Source organism: Rhinatrema bivittatum, chromosome 4 (genome assembly GCF_901001135.1).
Source record: "Rhinatrema bivittatum chromosome 4, aRhiBiv1.1, whole genome shotgun sequence".
Classification (NCBI taxonomy): Eukaryota; Metazoa; Chordata; class Amphibia; order Gymnophiona; family Rhinatrematidae; genus Rhinatrema; species Rhinatrema bivittatum.
The window spans coordinates 176,073,828-176,079,827 of NC_042618.1; the positions used below are offsets into that span (position 1 = coordinate 176,073,828).

General features: G+C 48.2%; 1 long non-coding RNA gene across 1 annotated transcript in view; it reads right to left on the bottom strand.

Annotated features, from left to right (window-relative positions):
• LOC115089472 overlaps positions 1-4,742 on the bottom strand; it is a 28,494-nt gene extending 23,752 nt beyond the window's left edge. Inside the window, exon 1 of the long non-coding RNA XR_003856098.1 lies at positions 4,600-4,742. This is a non-coding gene — a long non-coding RNA (uncharacterized LOC115089472). The remainder of the gene's footprint in view (positions 1-4,599) is intronic.
• Between the last annotated feature and the right edge of the window lie 1,258 nt (positions 4,743-6,000).

The window sequence follows — 6,000 nt, forward strand, 5'->3', positions numbered from 1 at the left end:
CTTAAGGGTTACCAGTGGTGACAGCAACTCCTTCACAGGAGGAGCTGAGGAGTTCAGTTGAGTGTGTAACTGACTGAAGGCAGTAGCAAGATTCTCCAAAGACTTTTGTTGTTCTGTAATCCACTGGGCTAGGCCAGGAACGACCTGCAGGGCTGCGAGCTGAGCCGAGTCCATGGAGTTAGCAATCTGTTGTGTTTGAGGCATTGTGGACCCTTGGTCGTGGTGGAGATGATTCTGCCCACGGGGAGGAGCCCCGTGGGGAACCTACTGTGATAGGCTGACACAGTTAGCAGACACAGAATGGACAGAGTCTTTAATGTACTACTGTAAATAGATGGTAATGCAGGAAGGTAAGGCACTGATCCATGAAGTGCCAATACGCTCAATAGGCTCAGAAGTATAGTCTCACCCAGATGTTCATGATAGGCAGGAGCCCGCAGTGCGAGTAGCGCCGTGGCTGGTGGGTGGAGTTAGAGCGCCGCTTCGTAGAGGTACTCACAGAGTGAAGGCATCTTCCTGATGATAGAATGTGGGACCGAACGTCCGTGGAACAGGATATGAAATAGATAGGCCTTCGAGGAGCGAGTACCCAATGGTCCAATATCCTGGAATGAATAAGAGAAAAGACCCCCAAGGAGCGGTTGTCTAGGTTAGCGAGGACCCCAAAAGGAAGTTGGAAGCGAGAGACCCCCGAGGAGCTGGTGTCTAGAGCTTCTGCTGGAGCGAGGCCCTTAGCAAAGGAGGCATCCAAGCTAGCAGCTTAGAATAGGCAGAGTAGCGAAGCGAAGTCTTTGCTAACTCAGTTTGGTAGCAGAAGTGGAGGCTAGTTATACCCGGAGGTACTGACGTCATGTGGTGGGGCCGCCCCCAAGGTTCTCGCCATGACGTGTACTTGAGCGTCAGAGCTGTGTGTGCTCGTGCCCTAGGAGGCCACGGGAGTAAGCATGGTGGATGGCGATGCCCATGCTGGTTTGAGAATGCCGAGGCCCACGGCACATGGCACCAGAGACAGCCATCTTGCCCAAAGAGAGGGAAAGGGGAGAAAAAGAGGTAAGGCAGAGCAGTCACAGCCATCTACAACCGACGGATGCAACACCACTTATGCTACACTTTAGGTGAACTGGCACTCAGTCTTGCTGCCATACCACAAACTTTTAGGGATGTACAGAAGGAAAAAATTTGTTTCGATTCGTATTCGTTTCACCAGGACCCAAATTCATTGCATTCATTTCATAGGGGGAAAAACCAATTCCTTTGATTTGTTTTATTTGTTTTCCGTTTTCCCATTAAAGTCAATGGGGGAAATATTTGCAGCCTACTTTTGGCTGCAGAATTGGGGTTGTCTTATCAATTCTGATGAAACTTCTGGGGAGCAATCATCAGAACAAGAAAAGAGCTCCAAGTTACTTAGACTGTGGCAAAGTGGCACCAAAGTGGCATGAATAGCCTAAGGCACTGTAAAGGGGCAAAGGAGTACCAGGAGTGGCAAGAGTGCTTTAACAGAGGTGCAAAGCAGCAGCGAGAGTGTCAAAAACACACCACAGCTTCAAAAGAGAGCACCGATAACAGTTGCATGAACCCTCGAAGGCAGCACGACAGGCAAAGCATCAGTCTCTCTCACACATACACACGTCACCTCTCTGGCCAGACTCTCTCACACATACACACATCACCTCTCTGGCCAGTCTCTCTCAATCACACAATTCTTTCGCTCTCTCTTACTTACACTCAGGCTTTCATTCACACACATGCTCTCTCTATTTCACTTACACACAAGCTCTCAATCACACACATATTCTATCTCACTTACAAACAGGCTCAATCACACATATGCCCTCTTTCACAGCCAAAAGCCAGCCAAAAACATGCTTCATCTCTCTCTCGCACACACACTGACTTACACAAGCACCCTCCCTGACTCACATATACACCACACATATACAGAAGCACCCTCCCTATCTCACATACATGAAGCACCTTCCCTGTCTCACACACAGAAGCACCATTCCTTTCTCACATACACACCACACATACACACACACACACAGAAGCACCATTCCTTTCTCACATACACACACACTCAGAAGCACCCTTCTGATACATAGAAACATAGAAATGATGGCAGAAGAAGACCAAACGGCCCATCTAGTCTGCCCAGCAAGCTACGCACTTTATCCATTTTTTCCCCTTTTTTTTCTCTCCCACTTGTTACTATTGGCCTCCAGTACCCTCCAGCCCTAATTCCCCTCCACCCCACCACCAATTTAGAGAACAGCGCCGTATCTGCATCCAAGTGAACGTCGAGCTCAATTAGGGGTAGCAACTGCTGTAACAAGCAGGTCACACCCTTACCCCATACTCTTACCCACCCCTGTTTTTATTTTTTTGTTTGTTTTTTTGGTTTTTGGGGGTTTTTTTGGAGATAGCAGCCCTCCATCCTTCCGCTCCGTGAAGGTGGAACACCAACTGCTGGCCACTGGCATCCTGCTCCGTGAATGCCTCTGTGGCTACTGCCGCTCTGTGCAGTGTTTGAATGCCTCTGTGGCTACTGCCGCTCCGTGCAGTGTTTGAATGCCTCCTCTTTATTCACGCCCTCTAGACTTGATGGATCCACAGTGTTTATCCCACGCCCCTTTGAAGTCGTTCACAGTTTTAGACTTTACCACTTCCTCCGGAAGGGCATTCCAGGCATCCACCACCTTTTCCGTGAAGAAATACTTCCTGACATTGGTTCTTAGTCTTCCTCCCTGGAGCCTCAGCTCGTGACCTCTGGTTCTGCTGATTTTTTTCTGACGGAAAAGGTTTGTTGTTGTCTTTGGATCATTAAAGTTTTTCAAGTATCTGAAAGTCTGAATCATATCACCCCTGCTCCTCCTTTCCTCCAGGGAGTACATATTTAGATTGTTCAATGTCTCCTCGTATGTCATCTGATGAAGACCCTCCACCTTCCTGGTCGCCCTTCTCTGTACCGCCTCCATCTGAACAGCTCGTCTCCGGCAGTGGCTATCAGCGCCGATCTTCTTTTCTTCTGCCCCGCCGGCCTGGTCTCGGGCGGCAGCTGGCTGTGCCAATCTTCTTTTCTTCGGCCCCACCAGCCTGCTCTCTGGCAGTGGCTGGCTGTGCCGATCTTCTTTTCTTCGGCCTCTCCAGCGGTGGCTGGATGCACCGGTCTTCATTTCTCCAGCAGCCGCTGGCTGCGCTGATCTTCTTTTCTTTGGCCTGGTGCCCTCAAATGTGAGTAGGAGCAGAGGAGGCCATGTGATCAGCTAGTCCGGCCCATCGGGGGAAGCCCGATCTCCCGATAGGCCAGCATATTTGCTGCTATTCTCTTCCTCTAAACTTTTGCCCCTTTGAAGGATAAAGCACCAGTTTTGTGATTTATCCAGCAGTTGCACTTCCTTTGCTTCCAGCTGCAGAGAGCCCTTCCTTGGCCTTCCTTCTGGCAAGCTTGCAGTTAGGAGCTCAACCTTTGCTTTCCATTCCTTCTAGGCACATACCCAAGCAGTCTGTGCTTTATGGCACATTCTTGCAGCTGTCTCTATCCTTCCAAGAAGTTTTGAATCCACACTTCTATTTCTTGCTTAGTCATGCTTGGCTTACTTGTGCTCTAGTGCAGAGCAGCTATCTTGCTGCTGGAGGGCCAGGTCCTGTTCAAAAACACACTCAATAAACATTTCCTTTTTTTTTTCTCTGAGAAAAAGGCAAAAACAAAACAAAACCCCTTCTTGTCCAGCAATAACTCACTTTATTTCCCTTCTAGGTAGGTGGAGCTTCTCTCCTTATTCGCAATAATGATTTTTTAAAAGGCTACTTTTGCCTTCAGGCCCCAAGACATAGCTCTCTGTGTTAAACACAACTTTTTTAAGCTCTTTCCCTTCTCTGCTTTCCCTGAGCCAGAGTCTTTTATTCTTCTCAGTGCTCTGGGCACAGCTTAGTAGCACTACTTATGTACCCAAACTGCTTCTTTGGGCAGGATTCACACACACTTTCTTTTCTTCTTCTTCTTTAGTCTCTTTTCCTCTCCTGGTGTTACAACGTGCCTCGGTGCCTCAAATCGAGGAAGCACCCCCCCCCCCCCAACTTCACTTGGCTCTGTCCCGTCGTCAGTACAGCCGTGCATTGCCTAAAATAACCTAGGCAAGCTCCAGCCCCCCACGTTGACATCCCCGACGGCTCAGCACGGAGCGCGTGAAAATTTGGTATTTATACCTAGCTTCTCTGCACAGCACATGCCTCAGCTACAGGCTTGCTTGTGCTGGTACATTCTTTGTTTGCTGTTTTCCTCTGGACTCAGACTGTTATTTGGATCTGCTGCCTCGCTGCTAGTCCAGAACTTGTGCGTTCCTCACTGCTACTCTACTCAAGGTAGGCGGTTACTCTATCACTGGGGTCCAAACTACTGTCGGGTGCTAATACCTGGAGACTTGGGTTTCTGCCTGTGTAGTCACATAGTGCAGAAATCCCCAAACTTGAAACCGTATGTAGGATAGCCAAATAACTTCTTAGGCTGGATACATAAGCACACTAACTCCAGCCTTTCTTTCTTACAAATTCCAGCTTTATTATAACACCTGCATTCACAACATGCAAACTGCTTACCTCCAGCAGTATTACAACATTCACTTAGGACAGTGATGTGTCAGGGGCTGACTTCTCCTGGAGATGCGGGACCTGTCTGTTCCCAGCTGGGCTCAAATTCTTATTTCTCCTCCGAGGGGACCCATCCACAAAGCGCTCTCTCTCTCTCTCTCTCTATGGTGTTTAAGATAGATCAGGTTAGATGCTATGGGAATCACAATGCTGCGGTAAAAGACCTGTGGCTTTGTGAATCCCCTGTGGCTTTGTGAAAACTGTGGTATTTTTTCCCATGGGAAAACACTGCAGTCCCATTGTATTTTCCTGCAGGAAAACATTCCATGGTAGAGAAGACTTCCCTAACTATGCCAGATGGTCCAAGGACAAAGAGGCCAGTTGGCCCTGAGAACGACCCCCCATGAGTTGTAAAAACTCCTGAGGATCTACATAGACACCCTGACCCACCCACCTTGGCCCATAGTTATCAAAATAAAAAAATCACTATTTTGTAAATGCTGCAAGCCCTGCCCCTGCCCCAACCCTGCCCCTTGACTCAAAACATTTGGTCCTGGAAGGCTGGGAGACTGGAACACCCATCCTCAGACTTCCCCCTGTTGAAAATTGTCATGGTGGCCTAGTGGTTTGCCCCAATCTCACCTCTCAACTCCCTCACCTTCATCCTGGTGGTCTAATTGTTCCCTGACCCCCTCCCTGCTGGATTCCCCCTTTAACTAAAAAAGAGGCATTATTGGTACACTGGTGGCTTAGAGCATCCCTAAGACACCAGGCCCACATGGCAGCCATTTTCCAAAATGGTGCCAACCAGCCTTTGCCCCTACAAGCTGAGCAATGCCACCAGGATAATTTTGTTAACAAAAGGGGAGGGAGTCTGGGGAAGAGTCTCGGCCTCCCAGCTTCCAGGGTCCAAGTTTTGTCAGTGAAGGGGCAGGGTTGAGTGATGGGTGTTCCAGCATTCTGAAAAAGTGCTTATTAAAAATTGTCATAACAATGGGCCACCTGCAAGGGTGGGACAGGGGGTTTATGCAGTCCCCTTGGAGTTTTTACTATTTTTGTATGGGGACATTCTCTTAGGCTGTGGGCACATCGCATCCCGATGCACCCATAGAAAACTAGCTACAACTCCTGAGTATTACTGTGAGTATTACTGCTGGAGGTAACATGTCTTGCAAATTTTTGGGCAAGCCACATTATTTGATTAGCATTGTTTAGGATAATAATAAGCTCATTAACATGTATTTACATGTTAATGAGCTCATTTAAATACATGGGTTGCAAGGGCTCAGATAACATGAGAGATTTGAAATATCAGTGTTTTTTGCCGCTAAATGCGGCTTCATGAATGAGACCCAAAGTTAGTCCAATAAGAAGGCCTAACCTAAACTTCTTTGTTGATGTTGACAAATC